A 15,815-nucleotide genomic window follows, 5' to 3' on the forward strand; every position below is an offset into this window, starting at 1 on the left:
ATGCCTTCTTGTCATTGAATGAGCGGTGAAATCCATTACAAAACATTTAATAAAATAGATGTTTTTTGGTTTTTTCCTATAGGGTTCCAAGAGTATATTGATGTCCTATGTGTTTTTCTATTTTGTTATCTTGATGATATTTATACCTTGCATAATATTGATACTTACATCATTCAATGTATTATTAACAAACCCGATTAAATGAACAATATTAATTATGCAAATTTGCACGAGAAAGAATTATGTTAACAAGTTGCATTGATGGTTATTACTTTATGATATTTTCCATTCCTTTTCTAAGCTTACTTCACATAATTATCATGATTATATCATTTGATTATGAGTTAAGGGGTATTGGATAATTCATTTGGTAATATTACATGCTATTCATGCTGGTAAAAATTTCTAACCCTATGTATTTTGTACAAGATATATCGAGGGATGTTACAGGCACCCCGTCTCCTCACCTTTTCATAATTGTAAGCTTTATCAAAATGCCCCATTTCAATGCACAATACTAGGAAATCCTCAATGCCCACAACCAATTAAGACTCCTGCTTGTTATGCATGACAATGCTTCATGCATGGCCAAAGCCATGGTATGGCCATAGCATGTGTTAGGGATTTCCAACTGATTATATATTAAAGTGTTCAGAAAACTATAATGAAGGAAACCAAATTCAATAAGTTGAAACAAAATTGAAACTATAGATAAAAAAACAGAGTAAATCACTAATTCAATTAAGTCGAAACAACATTAACAATTAGAAAAATTGAGTAGCTTATTAAATCAATTGAACTACAAATGAAACATAATCTACCCTAGCTAAAATACAGGTAGTACTTGACTAAGGAAGGGGCCTTACCTCCTTAGCTGAGGCACTAGTTAATTATACAACAAAACATTTATTCTATCAACACATCACATGCATAAAATAAAATTTAAACAGGAACTTTGTATCAACAATAATCAAAATGAAATCACAATACTCTAGTTCACTCTCTCTCTCTCTCTCTCTCTCTCTCTCTCTCTCTTGTTTGAGTAGAGCATGGTATGTATACATAGTTCTTCAATCTCTTAAATTAACCATGGTGTTAGATGACAACAATCGAATTCTTATATTTTCAGGCCATCTTTGTCCATTACAACAACATTACGAAAATATTGAATGGTAAAACATTTGTTGACTCACTTAGCCACAACAACAAGTGGGAGGTCGGGTCAAAATGGGTGAAATCAAATCCTCCATGTTGGAAGGGGCCAACCACCTTTGTCATTCCTTCAATAGGCAACAAGTGGTTGATAATTTCATTGGGAAACCAACAATGACGTATGTACATTTCTTGGTTGACCTGCACTGTAGGATTCTCATGTTGCATAATTTTTCCATGGAGTTGCAACATCGTGGTTAAGGAGTTGCAGCAATTGACATAAATAGCCACTATGCTAATGGTGTTGTAGAAACAATGGACTGGAGGTGTTGCAGCAAGGTTAAGGTGTTATAGTAACAAAAAGGTGTTGTAGCAACATGAGGCTGTTGCTGCAATAACACATTAAAGATGTTGCAACAATATGAGTTGGAGGTGTTGCAGCAATGTGAAGGTGTTGTAGAAATATGAAGGTGTTGCAACAGCATGAAAGTGTTATAGAAATGTGAAGGTGTTGCATGAACCGAACCCCTCCAAGTAATCCTTTAATGATGCCTTGATAAATACTTGTATGAACCTATCTGGAGTATTTCTCATGATTTCTCATTAGTTAGCACTAAAGGAGGATTATTTCCTCAATACATAATAATGGAAATTAAATATGACATAATCAAATAAATATTATACCTTAGTAGAAAATGTATCATCATGAGAAAAATCAATTATGTAATGGTATGAAAATGGTTAAAAGGGTATTCAAAAGGTCATGAATAAGTGTAGAGAAGATGCCAATTTGGACACCCATCATCTCCCCCCAGCCAAAGTTGTTGCATGTCCTTATGGAACCTCATAACTAATCTAAGTTAGAGTAGTATCAATTGGCATAAATATTGTCAATACTATATTCAAACTCTCCCACATCATTAGCAGAGTGGTAACCCTTCCAGCTTAAAACATTTCTCCAACATGTAGCTCTCTCTCCTTGGACATGTTGTAATCAATTTGATACTCTAAGGTAGGTAGCTAGATCATAGGGTAATGGAAGTTCAACCTAACCCATTCATTTTTACATATTTACATGCATCTGATGTACTTGTGCACTCTTTCTGAGGACACTACAATATTGTGAGGGATGAATGGATCTCTCTTTCTCATGTCCTCTATGGCTTGTTCCCATCTTGCAGAACAACTACATGATCTTGATTTAGCTAGCTATTGTATTTATGTCTTGCAATTATGAATCTGCTCTCATCTGTGTGGGCCATGAACTTTGCATGAGATTGAGAGTTTATCTATATGTAATGTATGACAAGGACCTATTGGGGGTTGAAGTACACCCCTCTAACCCACATGCTACAACTATGATTGGTTTTAGCTACTTAGTGAGCAATATTATAGTTATCAAGGTTATTTAAATATGATTCAAAAGTACTTAATCCCCCACAAAATGATTGGCGTTTCTTGTAGGATCACGGTAAAGAAAAATATTATGTTGATAGAGTTTACAAAGAAAATTCTTCTCTTTCATATTAAGCCTCAAGAGAAGTGGTTGGAGATGTTATATCTAAGTGTTACTTGCCATTGATGCCCTTCTATGCAACATGAGATACTTTTCATGCAAATACATGTTGTACACAAGAGAGGGTGCTCTATAATTGAGGGAAAATTCTACCAACAAGCCAAGTTTTTTATTTTCTACTTAGATTTTTTCCACCCATAGCTGAGAGGATTTTCTTGCCTCCGTTTTGATCTCCTTCTTCCATTGGTCCCATTTAGACCTTTTGAATTCTAGGTGTGTTCCCATATTTCTTTAACGCTCTTGATATCCTAGCAATGATCCCTTATTAACATCATCCCCTTTGCATAGGCTACCATTTATCTCTTTTCATTTATCTTCTTTGGCCTTCCCACCTTTTACATGTCTATTTGAGAAAATTTATCTTCCACAAGTTTGGCCTCTGTCTAAATAGCTACTTCCTATAATACATGCATTTCCTCCTATGTTTGGATAGCCTTTTCTTGGAAAGAGGTCCTATCTCTCTATACTTTTTCTTAAATGAGTTCCTCTATCCTAGGAAATGGTTCATCTTTGTCCCTTGGATCATTAAAGAGTCAAATAACCTGAGCAAGGTATTCAATTCCTCAAAATATTGGTCAACCATCATCCTGACTTCTTGAATATTAATCTTGTATTGCAAGTCCTTATTGGTCTTCTCTAATATTTTATTTCTTCTAATAATAGATGAATGCAATGGTGCAAAGAAAAATATATCTATCATATTATTCTTTCTCTTATCGTCCTATATTTTCCTCAAAGCTTGTACAACAACATTGGACTGTTGAGATGAAACTATTTTCTATTTTTCTACTCCTACTTCTGGTGTTGCAGCCTCCTTACCCCCCATTTTATCCTTCAAATCGTCTCCTTGTGCTGGAGAATATACTTCTTCCAAGTCTTCCCTTATTGGTTCTGGTGTTACAACAATGGTTTTCAGGATAAATTAGTTTTCATATTTCATATTCTCCATTGGTTTTCATATTTGAGGATTTGGTTTGCTATATTTTTTGAGATATGCTCAAAGGAATTTAGGGTTCCTAAAATCAATTCCAGATGGTTTAGTTTAGAATTTTCCCTATAATTTGTTTTTCTAAGAGGTTTAAGATAGTGAAACTTGAACCATATTGAGGAGAAATCTTTGGGAACATCTAATTCAAATTTAAGAGTTTTGTTTGCTATAATTTTAGAGATGTACTCTATGGAAGTTAGGATTTGTGAAGGATCCAGTAATCGGTTTCAAATAGGTTAGCTTGGTATTTTTTAATTTATTCTTTTCTAGGAATTTTTAGACTGTGAAATCATCATGGATCTAAAGAGATATATAGAAGTACCTAAAGTACAAATTTCATAATTATATTTGAATAATTGGAAACTTTCACACATTATAAAAGTATGCTCATGGGAAGAGGCCAAAAATTAGCAAGTTTTAGGAAATTTACCTAACTTTTTATTGGCACATCAAATTTTAGACAAACTTGTGGAATTGTAGAGAAGACATATTAGAGTATTACAAACCAAAGTTTTATATTTAGAAGAGCTCAAATCTTTAAGATATATCAAGAACAAGGTTAGTCATTCAAATATTCATAAAATTATGGTTCTAAAGGGACATGACTTACAAGTAACATAACTTTTGATTAGAAAATACATTGTTTTTGGTGATTGAAAGTGGTGAAAAAGAGGCTCGTGTTATTATTAGTTTCCAACATGCCTCAAAATAAATTTTCTACATCCATTGAACCTATTGAAGTCTCATTCATGACTCATGAAGAAAAATAAGACTTTAAATGCCACACATTAGAAAGTCAATTTAAGAAAATAAGTGATGCTATGAGTGTTGAGTTTTCAATTGTGAAAGGATCAGTTGGAAATATTGACCAACATATTATGGATGAAATGGAAAAGAGCATGAATGAAAATAGGGAAGAAATAAAAAAAATTCCATGAATGAAAATATGGAAGAAAAAAAAAACAAAAAACAAAAAACAAAAAACAAAAAACAAAAACAAAAACAAAAATAAAACATTCTATTACAAAATCTTAGAGGAACTCATGAAAATAAGAAGAATAATAGTGTTGAGACTCAATCACATATGATGCGTATTTTGTCACGATTGGAGAGAAAAAATATTGAATCTCATAACCATAATAAAGACTTTTCAATCGAATATCCACATCATCAGGGATTTAAGTTGGTGCCAAGGAACTACTACATTTTGAAGATCAATATGAGGAAGTTTGATGGGAATGATCCAATTACATGGATATTTTAGATGGAGAAATACTTTTATCTATGCGAAGTGGTAGCCTTATAAAAGGTAAATATATTATCCATGTTGTTAGAACAAGACCAACATGTATGGTATCAATGGGATTTTGAAAGGAAAAAGGATTGCCTTGTTTTATTTTTACAAAGGAATTGATACTACATTATGGGGATATTAAGAGCCATACATTCTTTAGTTATTCTATAATTTTTTGTCGAAAAGATTTACCTATAGAGCACATTCAACAATTTCAAAAGTTGAGTCTCATGGTAAAGAATATTTCTGAGGATAATTTGTAGGCCTATTTATGGAAACTTTAAAGAAAAACATCCAACATTAGGCACATATATTTTGAACCTAAATCTCTAGAGCATGCTTTCAATCTAGTAAGGAAAGTTGAAAGTAAAAATATGACTGCTAAAAAATTAATCACTAATAACCATAGAAAAAACCATGTCCCGTCTCCCAAATAGACAAGGTTGAATCCTCGGCAAATGGATGAAAGAAGAGAAAAGGGATTATGTTTCAATTGTGACAGCAAGTATAGTAAGCAACATAAATGTTGTAAGAAGAAATTATTCTAAACACTGTGAAGATGAAGAAGATCAATAAGTGGAATTCTTACAAAATATAGAGCTAGAAGAGACTACATCAAAAATCTTTTGTCATGCATTCATTGGCATTAGTACTCCACTAACCTGAAGATAAAAGGATATATCAAAAAGAAAAATGTAACAATTTTGATTGATTTAGCTAGAATCATAACTTCATCAATTACAAATTGGAAAAACTTCATAATCGGTATGTACATCCAACACAAGAATTTCAAGTAATGATTGTAGATGGAGGTACCATAAATTGTTTAGGGAATTGCCATACTATCAAGCTGAATATAGGGGAGTATTTGTTGGATAACCCCATGATTTCAATCCAAATGGATGTTGTTGATATTGTATTAGGGATCTAATGGTTACAATCGTTGGTTACAATCATTGGTAACAATGACACTTAATTTTCAAGACCTTTACATAAGTTTTTATTCAGAAGCAAAGGAAATTGAAGTTAGAGGAATCCAAGGGAAACCTAGAAAAGTGATATGCTCTAATAACATGACAAAATTTCTAAAAAAGGGACAACAATGTGTAATTGTGTAATTTTGTTCATGAGATGTTGAACATCTATATCCTCTAGTACAATGGATCTCCAAAAAGTTATAAAAGACATTTCTAAGGTATTTGGGGAGGTGCCTAAGGGTTTTACACTTGCCTGAGATCAAGACCATGTTATTCATTTGCAACCTAGAAGTGTACCACCTAATACTAGTCCTCACAGGTATACACATGCACATAAGAGAGAGATAGAGTTTATGGTTCAAGGAATATTAGAGGCGGGAATCAATGAACCTAGCCATAATGCCTTCTTTTCACCAATGATGATGGTTATAAACAAGAATGGTTCATGATATATGTGTCTAGATTACAAGAAACTCAAAAAAATGACAATCAAAGATAATTTTTCCTATTCATATCATTGACGAATTATTACATAAATTTCATGGAGCAATTTTCTTTACTAAGTTGGATCTTCCTTCTAGATATCATCAAAACAAAATAAAGCAAGAAGACAATCCCAAAACAACCCTTAGAATACATGAAAATCATTGTGATTATTTTAGTTATATCATTAAACTTACAAATATGCCTTTAACATTTCAAAACTTGAGATACTCTATTTTCAAACCCTTTATTAAAAAAATGTATTATTTAACTAATTATTAATTAAATTTAATTAAATAAAAAATTGTATTAATTAAAGAATATTATAAAATGAAAAAATCCCTATAATAAAATTAATACTTAAAATACAAACAAATTCCTACACAATTGTAAAAGCAGATATTTAATATATATATGTATATATATAAACCTCATAATGTGCATGTAATACCATTCTAATGAATGCGATGTTATATGCAGAAGTAAATAATGAATAGTTATATATATATATTATATTTATTTATTATTGAATTTTTTTACGTGAGAATAACTTTTTTATTAAAAAAAATTTATGTTGTATAATATTATTATAATTTTATATACCGAAATAAGTAATAAATATCTATAGTTAATATATATTGTAGATTTTTCTTCCTAGTCATCATTATATGTATGAAAATATTATTATCATAATTCAAAGTTTATTTCTTAATATCGAATTATTGTTAATATCGAATTATTATTTTGAGAGTACTATGTATTGAATATTATTGGTGTAATTTTTAATAATTAATAAATTGTAATGTATAATATTATTTTAAATTATATATATATATATATGTATGAATAATTATTAAAAAAATCAATGTATGATAACCATTTTGTTAAAATTAAAAGAAGAATAAAAACAATATGAAATTTTAAAGCATAAAATTAGTAATACTTCTATAGATTTCTTAATTTTCTATTATCATCCTTATATATTTACTCATATCATCCTTAAATATTAAAGACTTAATTTAATTTATAATTATCCTTATTATTATGGTTGTCGGATCAAAATATATTGAAATAATTTATTAAATTTTATAATTTTATATTTAGTTATATCATAGTTAAATTAGGAATGATTTTGGAAATTGTAAGAGGGTTTTGACATGAAGTAGAGCTGGACAGTAAGCTGGAAGGGAGCGCAAGACGCCGCAGAGGCTAGGGTTCCACTGGCGACGCCGCGGAGTTTCTCCTCTGTCCTCGACTCGCAGGCACAGTTCTTCCTTGGCAATGGCGCGGGTGCGGGAATCTTGTCTCTGGTCTTTTATTTTCTCTGAGCGGGGGCGAGGTGGCTGCCCTTTCCGCCTCTACCCCCGGTCTGGCCTCTGCTCCGGTGGGTGCTTCTCCTTCGCGGCGGCAGTTTGGTTTTGTCTTTGTCGCGGCTCATCCATTGACGCGTTGAGGGAACAATGGCGTTTTTTCTGACTCTGCACTGTTTCGTGCCGCATCTATGGTTGTTTTCACTGGTGTTTTCTACAGGCTGCTGTGGATGTTTGAGGCAGTTTTGTTCTACCTCTGTTTTTCGTTTGATTCGGGTGGAAAGTTTGAGGGGGCGGGGAAGGAGTGGCTTCCTTTGCTGCTCTCTTCCTCATTTCGTGCCTCTCCTTCTTGTTTGGGCGGCCAGATTTAGCGTTTTTTGCTCTCATTTTCTATCCACAGGAACTTTTACCGCTTGTGGTGCATTGGTGCCATCTTTTGCATCTCTGCTCGATTTTGTTGTTTATTTTTGTAATTGGATGGGTTGCCTCTTCAGGTCTGTTTTTACAGGGGCGCAATATTGGCCTTTTGGGGTATATTTTGGGCACTGTATTGCAGATTTGCTGGGGTTTTTCATACCTTTTATTTGTTGCCCTGTCTGAGGGTATTTTCTGGATACTTCTTTTGGAGTATTTTGTAAGTGTCTCTGATCACGTTTCTGCATATGCTTCAAGCATCTATAATATGTAATCTTCTTTAATGAATATTACGAATTTTCTCCACGGAAAAATCATAGTTAAATTAAATTTAATATTTAAAATTGTTTATAATTATTTGTATTATGATAAATATGAATGGATAAAAATATTTAAAATATTATTAATAATTAATGTTTACTGAAATTAGAATTAGTTATTTTTTTTGGAAATAAGAAATTACTTCCATTTATTTATAATTTTATATCTATGTTAAAAAAATTAAAAAAAAGTGTAAAATATTTTGAAATTGTGATATTAATAATATCTCAACTTTTATCTTTTAATTCTTGATGAAATAATAGATTGTCTTTAAATTTAAATATAGATGTAATAATATGTTTAATGCTATTTCTTATATCTCCTAATAGTTTAACCCAAATTTACATCTTAATGACATCTCGGCTTAATTTCTACCATTCTCACTATAATTTTTTTGCTGAAGCAAGAAACGAACATTCTATTCATTTGAAGCTAAAAAATAGGTTACATAAAATATAATAAACCCAGAGGAGAAGAATGCCAAAGATTTAAGTGGCACCCGATGCTTTGGGACTTGAGCCAACTGCTCGAGATCCTGTCTAAGGGCCCACAAAACAGAACAACCTCCTAAGGACCCACAAAACAGAAATCAAGAAGTCTTTAATCAGACCCGATGAGAAAATAGAAACCGCGTTGAAAATATTTCGGGTCTGCTAGGTAGGTAACCATCGAGCAGTAGTTCTGCCTGAAATTCCATGAACCCGCTCCTGAACAGAAACTTGCAAGGAAGATATCCCGGTCCCACCAACTTGCACAACAAACCTCAGCCGTAGATCTGCTACCACTAGATCCTACGGCTATAAAGGATATCGGGCTGGAAAGAAGAGCGAGGAATACCTGCCCGATGAAGGCGGTATTCTCTCTCCTCCTTGAGCCACGTGTTGAATGGTTAGTGGCATCGAAAGCTTTTCTATTAAACCACTTAGGGTAATGTGGATGCCCGAAAACCACTATAACTGTAGCAAAACCACCTTGTACTGTAGCAAAGCTCTTGGTGCCACCATTTGGTTTCACGCTCTTTCTCCTCTGCCTTCCATCCAACTGCGAGACCCAAATATGCCAATTCTCGGGTCGTCTGTTTGTCAAACCCTTATCATCCATCTGCTTAATTTTCAACTGGCTGATTCCCCTTCATGTACTGATAATGCTCCCTATCCATGCGAGCTAGAGTGTAGCAGCCCTCATGCAGTTGTCCTGCGGGTACCAACTCCCACGAGCAACACTTGTTGTCTCTTGTACATCGCACCCCTTCATTAGCTAGCCGGTCTGCCACTCTGTTGGCATTTCTGTGCACATGAACAAATCTAAGAGTTCTTAGTATTCTTAGGTGAGATTGAATTCGGTGATAGACCTACAAAAGTCTCCAGTGTTTCAAAACTTTGTCTGGTGCAGTGCCAGTGCCTATCCTTTTGACCGAATTAATTGTTAATTCCGAGTCTGCCTCTATGATTGTATTATGTAAATTGTATTCAATCAGAATTTCTAAGCATTGCTCAATGGCCATGAGTTCCACCATATTGTTAGTGGCCCTCCCTAAATGACTGTGAAAGATGACTTTTATATTGCCCTCTTCATCTCTTATGACTCCTTCGTAACCTGCATCCCCAGGGTTTCCTTCTGAGGCTCCATCTATATTGAATTTCAAAAGCCATGGGGAGAGGGTTGCCAAAAAGCCTTTCCTTCTGATATGTGTCTTGCTATCTTATTTATGCCCTGAGGGACATGTGACTGGAGCCCCAACAGTTCGAGAATGTGAGCATCCTGTTGACCAGGGGGTTTCGCAGGAGTTTGCTTCAGAAGGGCATTAATAGTTTCTTTGAGTTGTTTTAGGATCTGAGCCATGATGCTTTGTGTTGAGCCAAATTTATCTTTGAAGATCCTGTTGTTACGTTCTTTCCAAACATCCCAGATCAAAAATCCTGGAATCAGAGTCCAGGCTATATTGACTATCTCATTATCCGAGAAGTCTTTCCTCCAATTCTTTAAAGTTTTAGTGATGTCATTTTCGTTCTTGTCCATTTGATTGAAGATAGAGGCCACCCAATTCCATAAGGTTGAGGTGAAAGAGCAGAGGTTGAGAAGGTGATCCATAGTTTCTTCTTGCAGACCACATAATTTGCATCTTGATGGACCAGCAAAACCTCTCTTTCTGAGATTTTCCCAAGTCAGAACCTTTTTATGCTGTACGAGCCACATGAATAGTTTTATCTTCATCCAGTGTGGGTTGTTCCAAAGGTCTTTCCATGTCTTGTCAGGGCTTGGATAGTTAAGTCCCGTGGTTATTCTTTTGGCTTCTTTGAGGTTAAAGATGCCCTCATTGTTTCTCCCCCATCTTAGTAAATCATTCGAGGTTGAAGTCAAAATTTGCCTCTTTTCCATAATCACTTCAAGAAATCTAGCTTGGGCTTTCAAAGGGGTCTCTTCATTGTAATCTGGTACCTTCCAAATTCTCCATTTACCAGTGTCCCTTGACTGATCCCAAAAGCCACTTACCCTTTTCAGTCCTTTATTAATGGTATCATTTTTGATGATGTCCAGTCCTTCTCTACATAGGTTATGTTCCAGCTACAATTTGTCCTCCCAGAACCAGGCTTGATTCCCATTTCTGATCTCCCAGAAACTATGTTTCTGAACTAAGGCTCTCTTCTCCCAAGAATTGTTCCAAATAAGGGAACCCCTGATGTGTCCTGTCATTCGACTGTGGTCCCTTTCCTGCCAATCCATTGCATATTTCTGTTTCCAAATCTTAGCCCAAGGGTTTCTCATTTCCTTTAGCCATCTCCACCAAAGTTTTGCCCCCAAAACTTTTCTTAGAGTATCTAGGTCATGGAGACCCAAACCACCATGGGTTTTGGGTTTGCAGAGCTTGTCCCAAGCTACCAGAGCCCATTTCTTTTTCTCTTCCCCTTTACCCCAAAGAAAATCTCTTTGGATATTCCTGATTTGCTATAAAACTCCTATTGGGACAGGAAGGGCTGAAAACATGAAAATTGGAATGGTTTGTAGTACAGCCTTTGTGAGAACTAGCCTTCCTGCTAAATTCAAAGATCTTCTTATCCAATTGTTGACTTTGTCCTTTAGTTTATTTGTTACTGACTCCCAGACTTCCTTACTCAGAGGTTTATCAGTGAGGGGCATTCCTAGATATTTGGAGGGAAGATGACCTCTTTGAAAGCTGAGAATTTTGGAGAGATTTCTTTGAATAGAAATATCAGTACTGAAAAAGAAAAAAAATTATTTTGTGAGGCTTACCTCTGTACCAGTAGCCATTGCGAAATCATACAGGATTTGTTTGAATGCTTTGGCTTCCTTGGCTGTGGGTGTGCCCTGCAGCATAGTGTCATCCACAAATTGCTAATGAGTTAATGTGTACCCATCCTGAGTAAGTTTGAGTCCCTGGATTCTTCCTTCCTCCTTGGCTGAATTGATCGCTTTGCCCAATCCTTCCATCATAAGAATGAAGAGGAAGGGGGAGAGAGGATCTCCTTGCCTGAGGCCTCTCAATGGCCTGAAGGTTCTGGATGGAGAGCCATTAAGAAGGATTGAACAACTAGCAGTGGTAACCAGAGCCATGACCCATTTTATCCAATTGTGGTCAAAGCCATATGCTTTAAGAACTTCCCTGATGTAAGACCAGCTTATCTTATCATAATATTTCGCTATGTCCAGCTGTATTATTATACATGCTTGCTCATTGGTCTTGAGGGAATGAACCACTTCATGAGCTTGAATGATATTATTGAGAATTTTTCTACCTTCCACATATCCAGTCTGCTCCTCTGACACGAGCATTGGAAGAAGGGGCTTGAGTCTGTTAGCAATAACTTTGGAAATGATTTTGTACACCACATTGCATAAATCTATGGGTTTGAATCTGTCTGGTGTCTTGGCTTTTTCCTGTTTGGGGATTAAGGCTATGAAGGATTCATTAAGTGCTCTTAGAACTATTCTTGATTTTCTTGAGTCCTCCACCACATCAAGAATGTCATGTTTGACTGTTTCCCAGCATGTTTTGAAGAAATCTACATTGAAACCATCCGGGCTTGGAGCTTTCCCATTGTGCATCTCTTTGATTACTTCATTGGCCTCTTCTTTCATGACTGGCCTGTTGAGATTATATTTATCTTCCCTAGTTGCCAGTTTTGGAATATGCTGAGTGAAGCTTTTAGTAAATTGAGATATGTCTACAATGGTCTCCTATGCTATGCTTTGAAAATGTTGTACCATAATAGATTCCATTTCCTTTAGTATTTATCTCTTTCCCTTGAGGATCTATGATTTTTGTGATCCGATTATGTGCCCTGTGTTCCATGGTAGACTTGTGAAAGAACCTAGTATTTCTCTCCCCTTCTTTAATCCATTGCACTCTTGATTTCTGTCTCCAGAAGATTTCCTCCTGTTGGCATCTGTTGTCCCATTCTTGTTGGAGAGAGTCCGATTGCATTTTCCTTTCTTCTGTGAAGCCTTTTGTGATGAGAATTTGATTAGTTTCCTGTAATTTTTTTTCCACTTCTCTTTTGGCTTTAAAAATATTGCCAAACTCATTTTTGTTCCATTCTTTGAGCCTTAGCTTGATGTGTTTGAGTCTCTGTTGCAGGAGGAACATTTTTGTGCCTTGGGTGGGCATGTCTTCCGCCCACCATTTTCCAATATTAGTGATGAAGTCAGGGTGAGTAAGCCAGACATTTTCGAACCTGAAAGGTCTGTTCCTCAGGGTGCCAATAAATGAAGCTTCCAGCTGGATGGGCCAGTGGTCCGAGCCTCCGAAAGGGAGGATAAAAGCTGTCATGATACAACCGGTGAGAAGGAGATCCTCCGAGATTATGAATCTGTCTAGTTTCGAGGCAACTTGGGAAGTTCCTCCTCTCTTGTTATTCCACGTGAAGGTACCATTTATTGTATCCATATCCACTAGTCTCATGTTGTTTAGGAAGTTCTGGAAGGCAATTGAGTCTCTTCCAAGTGTTCTGGTCCCTCCTTTTTTCTCTGTGAGAGATCTGATCATGTTAAAGTCCCCTCCCAGAATCTAGGGCATTACTGGGTGTCTCTCTCTCAGCTCCTCCAGAGAGGTGAGGAGCCTGAGTTTGTCTTCAAGAAGTTGAGGACCATAGACATTTGTGATCATGTAACATTCCTTGTCCCCCAAAGGTTGGATAACCATTGAAAGGTGGTTTTTGGATGCCTCAGCATCTAGGATTCCAAATTTCTGAGGATTCCATAGAGTGAGAATTCCCCCCGCTGTATTATTTGCTTTGACTTCTAGGTACTCATATTTAATAAGCCATTTGCTATGCATTTCTCTGATTTTGTCTACTGAGCATTTTGTTTCCTGTATAAACACCATATCTGGTTTTTCTTCTTTTATTCTGTTACTGAGATTTCTTTGTTTTCTTTTACTTCCTAGTCCTCTAATGTTCCAGGTTGTAAGCTTCATAATGATGGGTTTGTAAAAGAGTAACTGGTGAGATCTTTCATCTTACCTGAATTAATCATGAGTTTCCCACACTCTGTCAGCAGTTCATTCTGTCTCTTTCTTCCTCTTTTCTTGCCTGGGTTTTTGGTGGAGTGTCCTGATGTTATCTCCATTGATTTAACCCCTCTGTTCTCCTGGCTATCGTGGTTCCTTTTGACTCCTACAGCCTTTGTTTGAGACCTTCAGAGGAATAGCTGTTGTACTCTGTCAAACTCCTCTTGTGGTAGAGAGTCAATCCCTTTGTTGGTTCCCTGCTCTAGAAACTTTTCTAGTTCAAGGTTCTCCCTCTCAAGAATCTCCTGTAGGTCTTGGTCCTCCATACCTCCTTCGCTTGGGGTCATCTCATGGTCCCTGCCAAGTTCCATAGTGCTTGGTAGGTCCTCCTTTTGTTCATTGTATTCCTGTATGATTTCCATGCTATCCTTTTTTTCCTTCTTTGTATGATTGTCCTCTGGTTTATTGTTTGTTCCATCCCCCCCCTCTTCTTCTAAAATATCAAAACTGTTATGACTGGGTAGCTTGTTCTCGCTAGGTTTCTTTTGGTACATTTTTCACCCTCCTTTCCCTCTGTCTCCCACTTTGGTAAAACCTTCAAGGTCTTTTCCTGTGTTGGTTTTCAGGTTGTCCTCCCTTTTGTTGAGTGGGCAGTCTCTGAAGAGGTGCCCATGTTCATGACATTTACGACATCTGAATGGGATGTGTTCATAGTCGACTGCCTGTACCCATTCCTCATCATATACTTCTAGGATGACTTCATCCGGGAGTGCTCTCGATAAGTCCATTTCTACACATATGAGGGCGAATGAGGTATATTTACGTCGCAGAGTCGCCTCTGATATCTTTATAAAATGCCCTAATTTATTACCTATAGCTTTTAAGGATTCCAGCATCTAATAATCTAAAGGTAAGGAGTATAATCTAATCCATACCGGGACCGATGTGAATGTTTCTCACTTCGAAACAAAGTTCATCACCCAAGGTCGCATGTAAAGGTCTGAGACAGCATAGAAGTAGGATCCTCCTTCGAAAACTCTGCCTTTGTCCTCTAAGTTAGTGAAAATCACTGTGAAAAAACCCTTGGACCCAAGATGTAGATTTATTTCTCCCTTCGGCTTCCAGTTGTTTCTTATCCATGTGTACAACGCTTTCTCCGTGGGCCATATACCCATAAAATTACATATGACCGCATAAGTCGCCATGTGATCTCTGTACCCTTGTAGTGCAGGATCATTTAAGAACACCCGGGGTTTCATGTTAGACTTGGGCTTACAGGGTCTCGTCATAGATATGTTCTCAATTCTCTGACTACTGTCTCCAGATTTCATTTCCCTCCTAGCTTCCTTGTGGGTCCCTTCCTTTTCAAGGGATTTACTGCTTCCCACCTTTTGAGTACCGGTTGTCTTCATCTCTGCCTCCGTTGGTTTCCGGAAATTGTTCAGACTCGCTTCTTTGTTTCTATTTGAAACCACGTTACTGTAGGAGGGAATGGAGCTCCCTCCTCCATGCCCCTCCATGGTTACCAGCTCGCTCTTGTCACCCCTGTTCAAAACCCTAATCACTCAGTTAAGTTCCCTTGGCGCAATCATTCTCACTATAATTTTATTATACCTATTATTTATTTTATTTTTTAACATTAACTATTTACTAAAAATTGGAATCAAAACTTTAAACACTTTTTCAACTCTTTTCTTTTTCCAATATAGAATGAGAACATTTCAATAAAATATTTAATTATTATTCTTATTACTATTTTTTTTTTAATTTCCAATTACAATATACATACATATTTTAACATATAATTGGTTTCTATTATATATATATGAAAAA

The sequence above is a fragment of the Pinus tabuliformis genome, chromosome J (genome assembly GCF_031772625.1).
Source record: "Pinus tabuliformis cultivar Carrire ecotype Pingquan chromosome J, CPIR1, whole genome shotgun sequence".
Taxonomy (NCBI): Eukaryota; Viridiplantae; Streptophyta; class Pinopsida; order Pinales; family Pinaceae; genus Pinus; species Pinus tabuliformis.